Source organism: Kogia breviceps, chromosome 1 (assembly GCF_026419965.1).
Source record: "Kogia breviceps isolate mKogBre1 chromosome 1, mKogBre1 haplotype 1, whole genome shotgun sequence".
Taxonomy (NCBI): Eukaryota; Metazoa; Chordata; class Mammalia; order Artiodactyla; family Physeteridae; genus Kogia; species Kogia breviceps.
In genome coordinates this window covers 292,852-312,760 of record NC_081310.1, presented here as the reverse complement: position 1 = coordinate 312,760, position 19,909 = coordinate 292,852, and the positions used below count along the sequence as shown (strand labels likewise).

Here is a 19,909-nt window from a genome sequence, read left to right as displayed (position 1 = left end):
TGTGTGTGTACTATGTCTGTGAGGTTGTGAGGTTGTGTGGTGTGTCTGTGTCGTGTGTACGCGGCACGTGGTTTGTATGTGTCTTCGGTGCGTGTGTGTGTAGTATGTGGTGTGTGGTACGTGTCTGAGGTGTGTAGCGTGTGTGTGGTGTTGGGGGGATATACTGTGTGTGTGTGTGTGTGTGTGTGTGTGTGTGTGTGTGTGCGCTGTGGAGAGGGAGGAGCAGCAGGCAGGGGTGACGGGGTGACGGGCTCTGAGAAGACCGCCGACCCCCTCACCGATCCCCCGCGTGGAGCCTGGCAGGCGGGGGCCCCACACCTGCCGGAGCCTGGGCGCCATCCCCCACCCCCCAAACACGCACACACACGTGGCGGGACCGCAGGTCACACAGGAGGACGGAGGCCCCAGGGCCACCTGGGAGGGGCCTCAGCAGGGGAACCGGACAGGCATGTGTGTGACACGTGTGTGACACCGTGTGTGGCGTGTAAACACCCGTGTGATGTGTGGGAACATGAGGCGCCCTGGGGCGGGAGGCTACGCCCTGACGAGGGGCCGGGCTCCCGGGTGGTCACATGGCACAACCACAGCGCCTGGGGGAGCCGCGGGCCACCCGCATCCGCTGGCGTCACCGTCACCTCTGGCCCGTCCCTGCCTCCAGAGGTGTCGGGAGACCTGCCCCCTTCCCTTCACCCTCTGCAGAGCGGCGCCCCTCCTCCCGGGGACCCCGGGCTCGAAGACGTCACCTCTGTGGGCAGCACGAGGTGGGCGGTGAGGGGACCCGGGAACCGGGCCGCCCTAGCCAGGCAGCCCTGGAGGCGGGCTCGTCGCAGAGCTGGTCCCTCGGCTCCGCGCAGGGCAAGCGTCCGTCCCCGGGGCAGCCGCTGAGATGAAGCCGCATGTGCGCTGGGTGCAGAGTGGACCCCAGGACACACACGTGCCCTTCCTCGGTCCCCTGCGTCACACGTGCACGTCGTCTGACCCCGCGTCCCCAGAGCGAGGGGGCAGATGCGGCCCAGCGGCCCAGGCGGCTCTGTCCAGGAAGCAGGGGAGCTGGGAGGGGCGGGTGGGAGTCTGAGACCCCCCAGCCCTGCCGGCCTCCTCAGGCTGGTCACTCCCGCCCATGTGACAGCCCCCGGAGCGGCCGGCTGCTGGGCCTGGCAGCAGGTAACCGAGAAGGTGGGGTCCACCGGGCGCTGCCCTCTCCCCTCTGCAACCACCACCCTGCCCGCCAAGCCTCCGCTTCAGCGAGAGGGGGGAGACCGCAGCGAGGCCGGCCCGTCAAGGCCAGAGCCACGCACCCCGGGGCCGGGCGGTCCCGGTACCGGGCGGCCCAGCAGGGGGGAGATAAGCAAGCGGTCCCGGGGAGGGGCAGGGCAGCTCAGCGCCTCGGGAGAGTGGGGGGCTTGCGGCGTGAGCACCACCTCCCTGGTTGCCTAGGGCGGCCGCGTCTGCCTGTGCAGCCTCGGGGAGGACCCCGGGACGTCTGCCTGGTTGGAACTCCACCCTCCACCTGACCCTCACTCTCACTCGCTCCCCCAGGTCCCCGCAGGCTCCCTGCTGAGCGGCCAGTCCCCCAGCAGCTCCAGAGATCCACAGACTCGGGCCCTGGTGGGCGCGCAGCACACGGGCTTCTCCCCAGGACTGGGGCCTCCCTGAGGGCGTGGAGCCTGAGCTCCCAGCCCCCCGCCAGGGCTCCTTCCCCGGCCAGCAGGTCCCCCTGTGGGAGGACAGGACGGGGGGGGGCGCCCACGAGGGCCACGTTGCGTTTTTCTCCACGCTCCGCCCGTGAGGTCAGTGCTTGGCGCCCACTTCAGAGATGAGCAAACAGGCTGAGCAGGGACGGAAGTTACCGCTACCACATTCTCTCCCCCTCGGGACCCTCAAGGGGCAAACACCATGGGGGCTGAGCCAGGAGCCCTGTCTGCCCTCAGTGGGGCAGGGAGTCAGTGAGGAGGATGCAGTCTGTCCCCCCCATTTCCACGAGGGCCTCCTTCCTCCCAGACGCCTGGCAGGCCCTGGGGAAAAGACGTGCCCGAGGCTTCCCTGGTGGCGCAGTGGTTAAGAATCCGCCTGCCAGTGCTTGGGACACGGGTTCGAGCCCTGGTCCAGGAAGATCCCACATGTCACGGAGCAGCTAAGCCCGTGCGCCACAACAACTGAGCCTGCACTCTAGAGCCCACGAACCACAACTACCAAGCCCACGAGCCACAACTACTGAAGCCCGCGCACCTACAGCCCATGCTCCACAAGAGGCCACCGCAACGAGAAGCCATGCACCACAACGAAGAGTAGCCCCCGTTCGCAGCAACTAGAGAAAGCCCGTGAGCAGCAACGAAGACCCAATGCAGCCAAAAATAAAATTAATTAATTAATTTAAAATTCACTCTTCACACAGAGATGCCTGTTCCCTCTAATACCCCTGAGAGCTCACTGTCTCGTGCGAATCCCAGGACACGATTATCCTCCCTGAAGAAGCCATCTTCCTCCTGCCTGACCTGGGGACCAGGACGGCCAGACGTGCCCTCAGAATGCCAACAGGCCGGAGGAGGGGACAGATGCAGCAAAATCCAAATTGGAAAGTGCCAACTAAGAACTCTGTGGATGCAAACCTAGGAAGCAGCATCCCCGAGGACGGGAGGTGAGCCCTGCAGCCCAGATGGCCCGGCGGGAGGGCCAGGGAGGCCTCTCCCGACCAGCACGCCGCAGCCCAGGGCGAGCTCACACCCTTCACTGCGGGTCCTGGCAGTCCGGGCCTCTGCCGCTGAAGCCCCAGCCCCAGCCCGGCTGCCCTCTGGGGCCCCGCTCTGGGCCAGGTCCTCTCTCCTGAGCCGTCGCCCTGTCCCAGCTGTTCCCCGCCTGTGTCCAGACGCTGCGAAGTCTTCCATCCCCCCTCCCCCCACCTCCAGCTGCCCAGACACTCGTGCCGTCCAGCTCTGTCTTGTCTGCTTGAGCTTTCAAGTTGTTTGGGTGGATGGAGGGGTCCATCCTCCCCAGGGAAGCAGCAGAGTCGGCTCCTTCTCTAGGCCCCAGTCCACCCTCAGATGACAAGACCGCACGCGGTGAGGCCAGGCTGCCCAGACGCCCCCGGACATCCCCCCTGAACCCTCGCTGCGCCAGCAACCCGCCAGGTGGTGAAGCCCAGCAGCCGGCGGGCAGGCGTGTGGCTTGGGAGTGGGGGGCACGGCAGCTGACTCCCTGGGAGTCCCTGGCACAGGTGCCAAGGGGGCTGGGAGCACAGTCACAGGGAGAAGGAAGCCGGAGACGGGCTTTGGGTACCAGGGCCTGTAACGGAGGTGCGAGGGAGAGGAGGACTGGCGGGGGGTGGGGGGGCCACGGAGACGCGACCTCAGCTGCAGCGACAGGCGAGCGTGGAGAGCGGTGATGGGAGGGGACGCGGGGGCCTCCGGGCATCTTGGGTGTTCCCACAGGAGTGCGGACCCTCAGCCATGCACTCTGTGCACCTCGATCAAGAGGACATAATGTGCAGGAGAGAAAGAGCCGTGAGCTGGGGGGCGTGGCCGGCACTCCAGCCCGGTCCGGTCCACCCCAGCCCTGCTGCCCCCGTGGTGCCAGGGGCTCCGGCTGAGGGACCACGGGGCAAAGGCAGCAAGACCAGCAGCACCCCCGGGAGACTTCCTGGAAGAGGCGCACTGAATCGGGATGTTTGGGAGGCGTGGAAGGGGCTGACCAGTTCCAGGCCAGAGACAGACCTGGCAGGGACGGCCAGTGACAACTACAGAACAAGATGGGAGGGCTCAGAGCCACCACCCCCGGACGCAGCGGGGAACAGCTGACGCACGTGGGGAGGACACAGCAGGACGCTGCCCCCGCCCACCGGGACGCGCCGCTCAGAGCCCCCTGGGCCAGGACGCGGAGGCCTCCAGGTTCACGCTCACGGAAGCGTCCCCCTGCCGCCGGCAAGCACGCGTGAGAGCCTCCCTGGCCCGGCTGGGACGGAAGGCCGTGGGGCCGCAGCCCCTTCTCCCTGCCCGGGCAGAGGAGGGGAAGGGAGGTGGCGGAGGACTGTCCCCTCCCTGCGACTGCTGGGAACACTGCCGCCCACAGAGCTCGGCCACCACGCCACCTCCAAGGGTCCACACACAGCACACCCATGGCCGAGGCCGCGAGACCCAGCAGGAGGCAGAGACTTGCCCCAGGTCACAGGGTCAGGGAGGTGCGGCCTGGCTCCCAGTCCGCCGGGTGGGGGGGGGGTCCAGCAGGGCAGGCCTGACTAGGTGAAGCCCCAGCTGAAGCCCCAGCCGTCGCTGAGTCCTGGGCGTGGCCACCGTCGGACTGCGTCCCTGGAGCTGGTGACCTGGGGTGTCTGCCGTTTCCGTGAACGGGGTTAATCTGTTTCCATATTTCTAGCTTTCTGTCCCACGCGCTCCAGTCACCTAACGCGGCCTCTCCTAACAGTATCTCGCTCTTCGTGGTGGCCCCTTCCCCGAGCAAGGTCCCCCGTGGAGGGAGGAAGGGTCCCGCCACGCCTCTCCCGGCCCAGACACTGCCCTGCGGATTCCTTTGCTTCTCCTGCAACTCCAGCGGCACCAAGGGCTGGGGGCCTGACCTTCCCCGGCGGCTCCCCACTTCACGGTGCGGGAGCACAGATTCAGGCTCAGAGTGAGGGGAGAATCTCTGCCTCAGCACTTGCTGAAATCCTGACGGCATGTTGGTTTTGTGAGGTAATGAGTGCCCTGTCGTTGGGGGTATTCAAGCTGAGGACAGACCACTACTGGCATGACCCAGGGAGCGACACAGCGTTGGCCTAGACGAATTTCAAGGCCCCCTTTCTAACCGTGCACGTCTCTAAATCCCTGACACCTCCACGCCACCCCTACTGCCAAGTGGCCGGTTCCCCAAGCAGCTTGTTCTCAGGAGAAAGCTGCCACCCAGGTTTTGGGGAGCCCAACGGTTCTCTTTATAACATCACTACTCTTGCAGGGACAGCCTGGCGGTGTTAAAATTAAATACAAAATAGACACTAGACTTCAGAAATTCCCTGAGCAGACAAAACCATTTAAGTCACGTAAGCAGAAGTAAATCTAGCTTATTTCATGAACATAAGCAAACCTCAACCTAGGTTACTTCTTGTAAATGCCTCTGACAATCATAAAAGAAACAAGTCATCATCCTAAAGGCCGCAGGAGACAGACACACCTCACCCTACCGTGCTTCCCAGATATCGTGCGTTTCACAAATCGAAGGTCGTTGCAGCCCCACGTGGAGCAAGTCCACCAGCACCATTTCCCTGACAGCCTTGCTCGCTTTTTGTCCCTGTGTCACGTTTTGGGAATTTGCACAATATTCCGAGCTTTCATTATTATTATATTTGCTGTGGTGATGCGCGAGCAGTGATCTTTGATGTTACTAGGGCAGGTATTTGGGCATTTTTTAGCAATAAAGCGTTTTGTAATCAAGGCACGTAAGTTGTTTTTACAGAGATGACGCTATTGCACACTTAAAAGACTGCGGTCTGGTGTACACATAACTTTTAGAAGCACAGGCAAACCAAAAGCTTCGTGTGCCTGTCTCTACTGCGGTGCACCTGCTGTCACTTTTGACCAGCCCCTCGGTGTCTGGAAACCTTGCTGCAGTGAGTAGCCAAGGTGAAGGGTGAACAGCTCCCGGGCACCAGATGTGCCGCCCCGGGGCGCCCCGCCTGAGTCTTTGAACTTGAAAGCTCCCAGTGCACATCTGGCCCTCACATACCCGATAAGCCCTGCTGACACTATTTACCGATGTGGTGGTTTGAACTGCGCCATTTCTGGGTTTTGAACAGGGGTCGGGGTAGGGTGGTGGCTGCCCCAGGGCCTGGGCTCCGGCTGGTGTTGCCACCTCGTGGTGAGTGGGCCACAGGACAGGGCAGGGTCTGGCCCAGATGGGGACCGGCCCGGCTCCTGCCAATGCAGGGACGGTGGAGGGGTGCTGGCAGGAGAAAAGGGAGCCCTGGCCCAGCCCCCCCGAGTGCGTGAGAGGCAAGGTGAGTGTTGGAGCGCATCGGGGCAGGCAGGCGGTCCATCGGTTAGGACTCTGCGCTCTCACTGCCATGGCTCGGCTTCGATCCCTGGTCGGGGAACTAAAATCCTGCAAGCTGGGCAGCGGCCAAAAAAACCCACAAAGGGCCCACGGAGCTTAAAAACGGTGGGAGGCACAGGCACGGGGAGGGGCGGGGGAGGGGAGCTCAGCAACCACAGGCGGGAAAGGCCACCCCGGAGACTGAGCACACGCGGGGGAAAGAGCTGGGGGGGAGGCAGGCCAGGCCTGCAGGGCTGCCCCGGCCTCAGGCAGGGAAAGAGCCGAGACCCAGGGACACGCCAGCCGCCTGCCCAGAGACACTCCGGTGGTCCCCCTGGGTCCCGGCCGCCGCAGAAGCCCATCCTCTCCGTCCGGCACGCAGGCGAGACCGCCATCGCTCACATCCTCCACCGCCACGTGGCGGCTCGCAGAAGGCACTTCCCCCGAGGCGCCGCTGATGCATCTTCGGGTTAAAGGCTGGGGACACAGCGCCTGGATCCGGGAGGAGCTCTGACCAGCAGGTCCCGGAAGCGCGAACGCGGAGCGGAGGGAGGGCCGGGAAAGGCTGCAGGACGCGGACACGCAGAAGGCAGGTGCACGGCGGCCGCGGCTGCCTCTCCCGGTGTCACCAGACCGGGCTCGCAGACGTGGAGTTGGCTGACGCACACTGGGCACCTACTGCGTGCACCGCACTTTCCCACGAACGAGCCCCGCCCCGGAAGGAGGCTTCACCGGTATGAGGCCACGGAGGCGCCAGGGAGCTGGACTGGGGCACAGGTGCGGGGCTCTTCCCTGGCTTACACCCGGGAGGGCCCCAGCCCCTGGTCTGTGGCGGGTGCCCCCTCCTCCTGGCCCCGCACTCAGCCCCCACCTGGCTGGTCGGCACGAGAGGTGGGAGAAGCATTGCTGGCAAAACGCGCAGAATCTCCACGGGAGGTACGACCTGGAAGGTCGTACCCAGGAGGTACGACCCAGGACAGGGTACCCCAGCCCCTGCTGCACAGCAGGAAATGAGGCCCAGAGAAGGGGAATCTCTTTCCAAGTCAGGAGGGGTGCCTCCCTCGCCCCGACCCCAGGTGGAAGGTCCTCTCTGCCTCTTAAGAGCCATGTGGGAGGCTTTCCATGCTGCGGGGACACAGGAGCCCCTAAAACCTCACCCGGAGACAGAGGAAGCAGGGGTCTGGTCACCTCCCCAGGAGGGCCGTGTGGTGGGCAGGGAACACTCCCACAGCATCACACTCAGGTCAGTGTGTCGGGCTCAAGCCTGCCTCCCCAGCAAGTGTCCTCGGAGCCTCGGAGCCCCAGGTTCCTTATTCTATAAAATGGGAATAATAATAGTGCCTGCTTCACAGAGAACTGTGATAATTGAAGGAGGCTGTCCGCACACAGCACTCAGAACAGGGTCAAGTACGCAGCAGCTTTAAAAATAAGTACCGTTGGGACTTCCCTGGTGGTGCAGTGGTTAAGGCTCCACGCTCCCAACGCGGGGGGCCCGGGTTCGATCCCTGGTCAGGGAACCAGATCCCACACGCGTGCCACAACTAAGAGTCTACATGCTGCAACTAAGGAGCCTGCCTGCCTCAACTAAGACCCGGCGCAACTAAATAAATAAATATAAATAAATTTTTTTAAAAAAAGTACTGTTGTCCTCAGTCTCTATGGTAAGTTGTTCCAGGGCCCCTCAGACACCAAAATCCAAGGACGCTCAAGTCCCTTATATAAACCGGCGTTGTGTTTGAGTATAACCCAGCACATCCTCCCGCAGGCTTTAACTCCCCTCTAGATTACTGATAATACCTAATACAATGTAAATAGTATGTAAATAGTTGCCGGCATGTGGCAAATTCAAATTTTGCTTTGTGGAACTGTCTGGAATCTTTTTCAAATATTTTCAATCTACAGCTGGTTAAATCTTCAAGGTGTGGAGGAGAACCCACGGATGCAGGGAGCAGACTATATACCATTTGACTCAGCAGTCCCACTCCTAGGTATGTACCCAAGAGAAATAAAAACACTCGTCCTGTCAAAAACCTTTACACGAATGTTCACAGCACCAGCATTCACAGCAGTCAAAAACCAACCAAAATGCCCATTAACAGATGCGTGAATAAATATACTGCGGTCTATCCCTGCAACGGAATATTATTCAGCAATTCAAAGGAATGAAGGACTGATACATGACACAATGTGGCTGGGCCTTGAAAGTCTATGTAAGTGAAAGAAGCAAGTCACAAAAGACCACATAATGAACGATTCTATTTATGTGAAACGTCCAGGGAGGCAGACTGACAGAGACGGAAGACAAATTATCCATTGGCTGGAGGTTGGGGAAAAGGAGAACGGGAGTGACCACTAATGTTTTTTTTGTTTATTTTTTTTTTTTGCGGTACGCGGGCCTCTCACCGCTGTGGCCTCTCCCGTTGCGGAGCACAGGCTCCGGACGCGCAGGCTCAGCGGCCACGGCTCACGGGCCCAGCCGCTCCGCGGCACGTGGGATCTTCCCGGACCCGGGCACGAACCCGCGTCCCCTGCATCGGCAGGCGGACTCTCAACCACTGCGCCACCAGGGAAGCCCACCACTAATGTTTATACTTCTTTTGGGTGAAAAATGTTCTGAAGTTAGATGGTGGTGGTGGACGCACGACTGTAACTGCACTAGGCCCACTGAACTGTGCGCTGCACCCGAGTGACCCGTACAGTACGTAAATTATATCCCAGCAAAGCCGTTTTTAAACGTGAAAAATCTACAAACCCCTGTAAGGTAAGGGGCTTCGATCACAGTTTTGAGGAGGGTGATGGGTTCAGAGAGCTCGAGCATCGGCCCGCAGTCTGGGCAGGAGGCTACAGGGTCTGACTCTGGACTCTGTGGTACTGAACTCCAAGTCTGGGGCTCTTTCGCGAAGCTTATCCCAAGCCCGAATCCAGCCTGACTCCCGAACCCCTTGGGAAAAGCCTTCACCCCTCCTCTCCCACGGAGCCCCTCAGGAAGTCTAACCAGCTCTCTCATCACACAATTCCAGCTTCCGGAGGGAGGACGTTCCACGGGATCTAAGGTCATGGCCAAGGTCACAGGAGACAGGCACCCGACCAGCACCCTACACTCCAGCCAAAGCCCCACACCTTCTTTAGGAAGCCAGGGGGTGGGCTGGACGAAACGCAGTGGGCTCTGGGGGCTGTGCTCGCTTCCGAGGGGACCCTGGAGGTGACCTCGGCAAAGCGCTCATCTCCAGGGCTCTTGGAAAGGGATATTTGGGAAGAGGCTTTGAGGAGGCGACATTCCCAAGGCCCCGAGTAGCTCTGGAGGCTTCAAGTAGCCTCTCCTCTCCATACCTGCCACTCACCCTGATAAGCAGCCAGAGGGCTATGGGGCAGCGGGCAGCGCGCAGTCGGTGGCCTGGGTGCCTGCGGCCCGTCACTCCCCGTCCTCAGCAGAGGCCCCGGGCCTATGCTTCTGCCTAACAGCGTCAGCAGGCAGGCAGGAGGGTGGCAGGCGAGGGAAGGAGGGGACAGGGTGCCATCCACCAGGGCCCTGGACCTGCCTGGCGGGAACGGCGCCGGATGTGCCTCGAGCCCCCGCTGCCCCGCCCCCGCCTCCTGCCACTGCAGACAGCCTGGCCGCGGGGGGGGAGGAAGGGCCCCCCGCCCGTCTCAGGGTCACCAACCTGGTGTCCCAGCTCGAAGGAGACGCTCCCCCACCCCCGACTCTCTGCTTGTACAACCGGGGACCACGTCCAGAAACACTCCTGCCCGGAGCAGGCCGGCCAAGGAGGAACAGATGCTGGGAGAGGGCAGGCGCAGCCCGGAGCTGCCAGCGCCCGCGTGTCCTTATGGGGAGAGCGCCGCGCTGGGGCTGGTGCTGTTTGTAAACAGTGCAACCGGCCAGCGCCTCCACCAGGAAGCCCTCCTGGGTCAGAGGTGAGATGGAAGGAGGCCGGCGCCTCAGACCGTCATCCAGGGCATCCTGGGGGACGCGAGGGAGGCGGTCACCCTCCTCCACCTCTCAGAGGGGACAGCCCAGGGGCGGGAAGACGCAGCTTGCCCCGGGGTCGTGCGCGGTAACTGCACAGCAAAATCACTGGATGCCAGGTCCTTCTGGCCAAATACCGTCACAGCCTTGCCTCACCTGCTCCAGGCTCCCATGCTGCTTCTCAAGCTACAAAGTGTCCCTTCGGCTTGAAGAAGCACCATAATAACAGCGAAATCTTCATACTCTTACTGTTCTCAGAGCTTCACATAAATATTAATACACTGAATCCTCATATCGACCGTATGGCATACACACTATTTTATTTCCACTTTAAAGATGAGGAAACTGAGGCGCCCAGTGTTTCAGTAACTTAGCTACAGTCCTGCAGGAGGTGGGATCTGGACAAGGCACCTGGGTGGCGGTGCTGGGCACCTGTGATGTGCCAGGCCCACACACCCCAGACCCCACCCCGCCGGGCCAGGGCCCCGGAAGACGCAGGGAGTCCGCTCTGGGCTGTGCTCTCACTCAGGGTTGTGCACTAGGGGTCCCGGCGGACAGGCTGCCCCGCTGCCCCTGCTGCTGCTGGATGGCTGATCAGACCAGGTTGCAGGGCTCTCGGGGGGGGGGGGGGGTGGCGGGGGGCCCTCCCTCAGTCTCCCTGCTGCTGCCCCAGGTCCACGTGGGACATCGATCGCCCTGGCTCTCCAGTCTGCGGGGACCGCCAGCCCTGTGATCGTCTGGGGGCCAGGGGACCGGGGTTAGTCGTGGGTGGCAGCCCTGACCAGCAGGAACGTCGCGTGGCTGCTCTGGGGCAGGCAGCACAGCCAGAGTATTCCCAAGAGAGGAAGGGGGCTTGGTGGAGCCACCCACAGTCTCCCACCTGACGGATTCCCACGGCAGGCAGCCCCTCCTGTGCCCGGTGCAGCCCCAGGGCCTCGCCCCAGATGCGTTCTGCTTCCCAAAGCTCCCTTCGTTAACCTGTGAAGCTGCGATCCCAGGCAACCACAAAAGCCACCATAGCAGCCGGCAGCTGCCGTGGGTTCAAGAACTGCATTTCAGGGCTTCCCTGGGGGCGCAGTGGTTGAGAATCTGGCCGCCAATGCGGGGGGCACCGGTTCGTGCCCCGGCCTGGGAGGATCCCACGTGCCGCGGAGCGGCTGGGCCCGTGAGCCGTGGCCGAGCCTGCGCGTCCGGAGCCTGTGCTCCGCAACGGGAGGGGCCCGCGTACCCCCCCCCAAAAAAAGAACTGCATTTCAGCGGAGGAAAGGCTGCGGGCTTGGGCCCTCCTCCCCCGCAGGCCCTTCCCCAACTTCAGGACACAGAACAAGCAAGCAGGATGCAGAGAAGGAAAACGAAAAGATAACAAAACAAAGGCAGGACAAAAATCAGGCACAGCCTCTCTTGACCTGACGAGGACTTTTTCCACCTCTTTCCCTGGGCTCAGGGGCCAGATAAGGGAGGGGGGAGCCTGAGCCCCGCTCAGGGGACCATCTGCTCCGAGTCCTTTCTGCAGGAGTCCATTCCTCCAGGGAGCTGGGGGGTGGGGTGGGGCGGGGGGCACCAGCTGCAAGCAATCAGGGAAATGTATGGGGGGTCAGGGCCGTGGGCGGGGTGCAGGCTCTCCGAGACACACACAAAGGGTGATTTAACACGGTGGCTCCAAAGGCTGCCTTAGAAGCCGAGTGCTGACGCCGCAGGCCCCAGGCGCCGCGACCTCACTTTTCAGAATCACTCCCCGCACTCTCGTCCCACATCGGACTTATTTCCCTTCCTTTGCCACTGGGCAAATACTGACTTTCTTTCACTCGTATCACCGATGGTACTGAGGCCAGCGGGCTGGCTATTGTCTCCGCTCTACGGGGCGGGCAGGCTGTCACGGAACAGCTCAGAAGGGCCTGCAGAGCCATGCCAAGAGAGAAAGCCAAGAGAGGAAATCTGGGTCTTGGAAGTAATGTTTCTGCCTTTCTGTCCTCGCTCCCTTGCCCAAGCCCGTGGGGTTTGCTTTTCCACGTCTGGCTGTCCTGCTGCCATGCAGCCTGTCAGGCCCAAGAGAAGCAGAGCAGTAGCTGGTGTCACTGGCAGAGCTCGGGCCTCAGAGCGTCTCTGGCTCTGGGCGGCCTCAGGCCGACCCTTCCATTCTCTTGGGTCTCAGTATTCTAACCTGCAACCTGGGAATGCTGGATTTGACGATCTCACATCCTTTCCGCTTCAGTCAAGGCCCCTGACCTTGCGCTCTGATTTTAGAAGAGATGGAAAATAACTGCTCCGTGGTTCCTGGCGAGAGCGGAAAAGGCACGGGCCTGAGCACCCACAGGACAGGTGCAGCCCCATCACCGGTGCGCGGGTGCTGCGCGATACTGGGCAAGGCGCGCCCCCTCTTTGAGCCCAGCTTCCCCACCATCGAAGTCAGAGACTGAATGAGATGACGCCCAAGGTCCCTTCCGGCGCCCCAGGCTGTGGTCCACTCACCTCACGTGGCCCGTGGGCGGTGACGCCTTTTCTCCAAGACCTTACATTCCAGCCCTTTCCTCACGGCTAACCTTGAACGGAGGCTGTCGGGCCTCTGCCTTGTATCCTTGTCACCAGGGGCTTCTGTCAGCCTCCTAGTTCCTCTCTGCAGACTCACCTCCACCTGCAGCCCCTGCCAAGGCCCTGTGACGAGAACCAGCTCCTGAAGCCCCAGGCAGACGACAGTGAGGACAGGATGAGGAAGGCAGGGCTTCTCGGCAGCTGTTTGCGTGGCAACGCCCACGGGGCGGTGGGATCCGTCCCGGCTCTTCCTCTAGCCTGAGTCCCCTCTGTGGTGACACAGCACCTCAAAAAGCCCATCCCTCATGCAGCACTCAATTCCCACTAAGAACTCCCCACATCCCAGAAGTTTTACATAAATTATTCCCGTGTCATCTTCAGAAGAACCCTAAGAAGTAGGTAACATTGTTCCCATTTCACAGATGACATCACTGAACCTCAGTTATGTCAAGTAATTTGCCCCAATTCACACAGCTAATGTGGAAAAAGGCAAGATAGGAGTCTGAACCTGTCTGCAAAGCCTTTGCTCTTAAGCATCAGCATTCTTGCTGAGGAGATGTCATCACCTCCTCGCAGGCTGTCCCAGGACCTTAACAGAGAGGTGGTGAGAGGCAGTGGCCGCGTGACCCCGCAGACCTCCCACCCACCCCGCCCCCAGCCTCAGCAAAGGCAGAGCCAACAGGGTCACAGGCAAGACGGTCAGAAGGCCCTTCGAGCATCTAAACCAACCTTTTACTTTGCAGTTGAGAAAACAGGGGCCCAAGGGGTGTGACTCGCCTAAGGTCACACGGCAAGTCTATGGTAACCCCACTACCCACGCACCAGCGCACCCGTGTTGACATCCCGGGGTCCCGAGAGCACCCCCAGGCAGGGCCACTGCCTCTGCCATTCTCCCCGGGTGCCCTGGGTGCGGATGTGCTCTGGCTGCTGACTCCAGGGGGCCAGCCTCACCCCTTCTCGGCTCCAGTTGGCTCCTTCCTCGGAGGCTGGGGGGCCGGGGGGGTATGGAGTGGAGCCTATCTCATAACCACAGAAGGGATGGGAGGTGTGGCAGGAGGTGGGGCCCGGGGCAACCAGCGGAAAAGAGGTGACATTTCAGGGAAGTCAAGCATTTTCTTTCTTTCCTGTGAAGTTCCTGCTGCAGAATCACTCGAATGATCCGAGACAGAGACAGAGACGGGGAGAGGCGGTGGCGCCGCTGTCCCCATTCTGCAGAGAGGCTCTGGGAGCTGCAGGGAGGGCGCACCGCAAGTCCACCCCCACCCCCCTCCTCCGGCCTCGGCCTCGCTCCCCGCAGCTCTTTATCTTTCTCATTGGCAGCAGCTGCTGGCTCGGGCCTTGGAGGGCCCAGCACTGGACTAAGCACCGTACATGTGTTTCTCATTTACTTCTCACAACAACCTAAAACACCACAGCTGTTACCATTTTGTCGCGACGACTAACTGAAGCTCAGAGACATAGAGTGACTTGCTCAAGGTCACACGGCCACTAACCAGTGAGCCTGGGCCTCCCGAGGATGCACGGCGGGGGCGCGCAGGGCCAGACTGTGGCCCACTCGTAACGAGTAACTCTCCCGAGCTGTCTCCACTCTGCGGACAGATGTGCACTGGGAATTCCAGGGCCACCTGCCCCGTCACCCAGCCAAGCCCGCTTCTTACGATCAGACTCCAGCCCAGAACTGCGGCCACAGGACTGCAGGGCTGGGAGAGTCCCGGGGACTCATCTAGTTCAGCCCCTTCCGTGTACAGGCGAGGAGAGCAAGAAAGGGGCTTGCCCAAGGTCACACAAGGTCACACGAATGGGAGGCAGCGCCTAGAATTAGACTCAGGCCTCCTATCTTAAACCAGGACCCTCTCCACAGCACCCCGAGGCTCAGTGAGGAGCTACTGCTCATCTCAACTGGAACAGAGCCAGAGGCACCCCAAGGAGGCGTCAGGTTAGACTCTCCCGGCAAGGGCAGCGAGGTGCAGAGAGGGGTGCTATGGGCCATCGCGGTGTAGACCTTTCAGATCCTCCTCCTCATCCTGGACACAAGCGTGACCTTGAGAGGCCCTTGACACCCCCTGAACCCACAGGCCTCCTGTCTAGAACTGGGAACTTTTCTCCAGGAAAGGCCTTGCCCCTACAAAGAGGGTGGGCGGTGCGGGAGATTCTGAGTCTCACAGCCCTGCTGCCTTGTTGGAGGAGGGAGGCACAGTTTCCCCAGAGGCTAGGTCACAGAAGGGATGCGCTGATGAGGCTGCACCCCCATCCCCTCAGCTCACCTCACCTGCGGGTGGGCCAGGACTGAGAGGGACTTCAGACACCATGAACTCCAAACCCCCATTTTCCAGATGAGGATACTGAGGCCCAGAGGGATAAGTGAGCTGTCCAAGGTCATAGGCGGGGTTGGTATGGAAGCTTCCCGACTCCCCCCAGGCACGCTGGGTGCGCAGCTCCACACCGCTCCCCCCGCCCCCCGCCTCCCCAGGAAGGGAGCGCTGAGCTGCCGCAGACAGGTGGGCGAAGGAAGACGGCTCATTTCTAAGCGCCCAGGCGCGGCAGGTGCGCCCGTGGGCTTGTTCACCCACTGCCCTGCCCCCACACGTCCCCACTCCCACTGGGGCACCACGCAGCCCATCACCCGGAGACCAGAGGTGTGCAGCAGCTCGTCCAAGGTCACACAACAGAATGAGAAGAGCCTGCTCTCCTACTGCCCTGCTGCTCCTTCCCCACCCCCTCCTCGGTCTCTCCAAGCTCCGCCGCTTGCCAGGATCCTGGGGACCTTGCTTCCGCCGATGTACCGGGCAGCGCGCTGGCTCGTGCGTGAAAAAGTTTCGTGGAGAGGAAGGGGCGGAAGACGCCGCCGCCCGTCCCAGGCCCGGACGGCCGCGGCCTGGCGGGGGGCGCGGAAAGGAAGCGAGCTCCGTGCTCCGCCAGGTCCCCGGCGCGCCCCGCTCCCTCACCGTCTCCGCGGCGGGCGCGGCTGGGGTCCCGCGCCCGCACCCACTCTCCAATGCGCACCCAACTCCATCCGCCCCTCGCGGCGCCCTTCCCGCGGCTCTCGGAGAGGGGCTCCCGGGATCATTCAGGACCCCTCCCCAGGGACCGTCAGGGCCATTCCGGCGCAAGCGGACTCCCGGAGCCCCGTCCCGCAGCCGGGTCACCCGCCGCGCCCCCGGCCCCGGCCGCCCGCCTGGCTCCTCTTACCCGGGGACGTTCCGGCGCGTCGAGCCCGAGCTCTCGGCGAGGGCAGCGGGCGGGACGCCGCGGCCCCGGAGTGCAGGCCCCTCTCCGCCTTCCCGGCGCCCGGCCGCTGCGGCTCCGCCCGCCCGCCCGCTCCCTCGCGCGCCGCAGTAGTAACACCTGCCCCGCGCCCGCCGGCCAATCGCGACGCTCCTCGCCTCCGCCAGCACGCGGCGCGGGCCGGGCCTCCGAGGGCGACCCCCTCCGGCCGTCGCGCAGCGCCCCGCCCGCGACCCCGCCCCCTCGCGGGCCGGGGCGGTGGCTGGCAGGGGCGGGGGCGCGGGCGCGGAGGGGGAGAAGTTTGCGGCGGGCGGGGCCGACCGCGCGCCCCCGGAGCCCCGCGGGGAGCCCGTCGCTGCGGAGGCGCCCCCGCCCGCCGCGCGCCCCCTGCGACACTCCCCCCGGCGCCCCGCCACCCACGGGCTTTCCGAGCCTCTCGGGCTTGGGGATTGGCTGGGAAGGACGGCGGGCGGGGGGCCTCCCCGCCATCGGGAGCCAGCTAACGGGTGGGAGGGAGCCGACTTGCTTGGGGGCTACGGATGAAGGTTTTCCTGAGTCGAGGAAGAAAAGAAAAGGGAGGAGAAGAGGAGCGGCGGAGACAAAAGGGGCGGGGGAGGCAGGGGGGTCGGGCCCAAGAGCCCCGACAGCCCCGGCCCAGCACCCCAGCGCCCTTCTGAGCATGGAGTCCCGACTGGTGCCCAGGGCTCTCCCCCCCCCCGCGTCTCGGGGAGCAGAGAACGCGGGCGGCGGAGGGGCCCTGCGGGGGAGGAGGAAGCGTCTGGGGCACAGGATCCCGACCGGCTCCCTCATGGGAACCCCCCTCCCCCCCCCCCCCCCCCCGCTTCTCCCTCTCGAGGAGGCAAGGCCTGGGCCCCCTGAACACAGAGGCAGGTACTCCCCACACCCACAAGGCGGGACGGGCAGGGAGGACGCCAGCCCTGTGTCACCTCTGTGCCTCGCTCTCACCCCTGAACCCCATACTGGGCCCTCAGCACCCACCACCCAGATCTCAGGACCCCAGTTCAGCCGTGCAGAACTTAACGCTGGTGCCAGGCGGCCCCCATCCCCACCTCCCCCTCTCCTCCCCTCTCAGCAGCTCCTCCCGGTTGCTCCCGGTCTGCATACTCAGAATCCTGGATCAAGTTTGGGGTTCGACCCAGGAAGTGACACCCCCAAACCCTGTGTGTTGGTGGAGGCCTTACTCAGGCTTGCGGGGCTCCTCATCTCCGCGGAGTCAGAGCAAGGAACCCCGGGAATTCCCGGCACCTGCAACCCCCCTCGTCTCCCTGCCTCCCTGCGTCCCCAGCCCGCCAGCCACATCGCTGCGAGCGGGGCCACTGCAGTGCGGCGGCGGCACTGCTGCTCTCGCTGGGCTGGAGCCTCCCTTTAGAACCAGCCAGGCACGGACCCCGGTCTGCAGAAAATGCTGACTCGGGCTTTGCAGGCTGCCAGCGTGGCAGGGAGAGTGTGCCACCGCATACCTGGCTGCGGGGCACATGGGCGGGAAGAGGGGGGACAGGACTGATGCCCGAGACCCCCTAGTCAGTTCTGCTGACCCCTCACCATTCCTCCTGAGGGTCAAGGGCTCCAGGTCGGCCGTTCAGCAGGAGGACACCAGGGGTTTCCTCCCACCCCCCACAGCCCGCACCCCAGCTGCTGCTCTCCCACCCTGAGGGGGGACCTGTCACCTGGCTGTTCCTCTTCTGCTTCTCCCTGGAGAAAGAAATGCTTCTCCTCTGAAATCCCACAAAAGCATCTTTTGCCAGGAGGAGGAAGGAAGGGGCTGAAAGTTCCGCAGGCTGGACTCAGGTCAGACGCTGGGATTTCCTCATGCCCAGGGCCCGGGATGCCATCCTGCTTGATTAGAAAGCCTGTGGCTTAATGATTGGACAATCATGCTGCTTGGGTGCAGGGGGATGGATGAAATGGCCCTCACGGCTCCTTCTGGTAAAATGGATCAAAAGACCCCTGAGCCTCACTCAAAGCTGCCTCCAGTAAAATGGTCTAATGAGAGGACAACGAAGCATTGAGGCAGGGCTGTCTGCCCCTCCGAGGATACCTGCGTTTGAGGTTTGAGCTCCTTCCGGTGCACCCTTCCCCTGCTGGAGGCTGGGGTTCTGAAGGGTCAGGTGACATGTGCACAGGCAGGGCTGGGGTCTAGATGGGGAGGTGGGAGCACTGTGGCCCCTTGAAAAGAGAAAGCTTGGAGCCTCTCAAGCACCAGAGGACCCCTCGCCCGGGGCGGCGGGGGGGGTGGGCGGTAAAAACGACTTACAGTCTTGATTTCACGTGAGTCTTTTCAATAATCCCAGAGGCAGCAAGGCAAGGATGGGGCAGGTTTTCACTCCACTGTGGCACAGGAAGCCCCCAAAGGCTTCCCGAGGTCTCGTGTTGGTGCCGAGTGAGGCGCGGAGTCGGGTCCCGTGACCCCAGAGGCTGGCCCTCCCCTAGGCCACACAGGCTAGGGCACGGCTATAGCTGCGTCTTCTTCCTCCCGGGGGCTCCTTACCTCTGCCCCGCCATTGCCCCCGCACCCTGTCTTCCCCTGTCGGCTTCCGGTGCACATCACTAGATGCAGCCCTTACCCAGCCTCCAGCCTCACCTGGCACTGCCACGCTTGCCTTCTGTGCTGCAGCTGCACTGATGCCCTTGCAGGTCCTTAAAGGGCTGTGCTCTTTCCTGCCACACAGAGAACCTCTGCCCACGCCGTCCCCTCAGCGGAGGACGCCGTCCCCTCCACCCACACTCCACCCCACCCTCTTCATCCGGCCCGCCTCATTCCCCGATGCCTCCTCCGTGTACCATGCTTCTCCTCCGCAGCACCTGTCACCTGTTCTTGCTCTTATCTCCCCGTCCGCAGACCGTGAGCTCCAGGTGGGAAGGACCTCAATGAGTCTTAGTGGTTCTGAGGCTCAGCACCCTCAAATCCTGGCACTGCCGCTTGGATGCCGCGTGATCTTGGGCAACCTCTCTAAGCCTCGGTTTCTCACCCACACCACAGGGATTCTAACGCTGCTTGTAAATCAGTTACTGTGGCGATTAAACGGGTGATGTGTACACAGCGGCCAGCGCGGTGCCGTGGCTGGTGCGCGCGGTGTCAGCTTCTGCCGGTAAAGAAGGAACCGAGGGTGGACACGTCGCTCGACTGCCAGCCTTCTCCCCAGGGACCAAATACATCTCCTCTCCTTGCCCCCCAGCCCCCGCTCACTTAGCGGCTCCTGAACCCTAACTTCGCCCCGGCTCCCGGGATGAGCGGAGAGCAGCTGCAGCCACTCCTTCCCTCCCCACCCAGGCCTGGCCTCTCCAGTGCTGGCAGCCGGCTTCTCGGCTTTGTCCCTGCATTGGCCTCGGGTGCCAGCACAGCCTGGGTGTGGAGCCCCGGTGGCCGAGCCGGGAGGCAGGGTGGCCTCTGTCACAATCTGCGTCAGCGCCTCCCCGAAAGCCCCGTCCAGTGAAAGCCGCGTCCCCAGCCTCTGGAGGGGTCCTTTGGCGCCTCCTCTGCAGAGACCCCCGAGCTGCCCCAGACCCGGGCTGAGGCCAACCTTGCAGGATCGGGTGGGGGCCGTCAGGAGGGGCCCCAGGGGCCTTGGCCGTCTCCCGGGGTTGGTGGCTTCCTGTTGCTGCTCCATATCCTCCTTTCTGTCTGATCTGGGCCTTCGTGGAGGCTGCTGCTGGGGACGTGGACGGCCCTTCCCCAGCCCTACGGCCTGACACCCCACAGCCGGTCCCCTGGGGAAGTAGCCATGGCAGCCTGGCTGGAAACTTCCCCAACCCACAGCCCGGCCAGCTCAGTGAGGGGAGAGGGAGGAGGGAGGGGAAGGAGGAGAGGCCTCCCTAAAGGCTCTTGACCGAGTTCCCTCCCCACTTCAGACCTGTCCAGACAAAGTAATCATTCTCAGCGCTTCCTTCCAGAATTGCAGCAATTGGGTTTCTGCAAAGAGCTTCTAAATCCTGCAGTCACCGCCATGCCCACCACGTGTGCTAACGGTGGCCCTCCCCGTCCCCCCCCTCCTCCTTTCCCTCCTCCCTTCCTCCCCCTGGGCTTCACTGGACAATCTAAGCAGCAGTCTGGGACCACAGACTTTGAAGGACGGGACCCTCACTGCCGTCCGGGCCGCACGGTGGACGCTGTCGGGGTTAAGAACATAGGCTCCGCAGCCAGACGCTGGGAGT

General features: G+C 62.8%; 1 protein-coding gene across 12 annotated transcripts in view; it reads right to left on the bottom strand.

Moving 5' to 3' along the window:
• Positions 1 to 19,909, bottom strand: part of SYT2 (synaptotagmin 2) — an 84,913-nt gene that overhangs the window by 20,674 nt on the left and 44,330 nt on the right. For 2 of the 12 annotated variants that reach the window (XM_067026729.1, XM_059059608.2), the window contains exon 1: positions 15,701 to 15,814. The exons of 1 other annotated variant lie outside the window; for it this stretch is intronic. The gene's annotated coding sequence lies outside the window, so the exon portion shown is untranslated. Of the gene's footprint in view, positions 1 to 15,700; positions 15,815 to 16,938; positions 17,076 to 18,338; positions 18,456 to 18,538; positions 18,745 to 19,909 lie in introns of those variants that run through there. 9 more of the 12 variants (XM_067026799.1, XM_067026815.1, XM_067026762.1 and 6 more) reach the window with 9 other exon arrangements.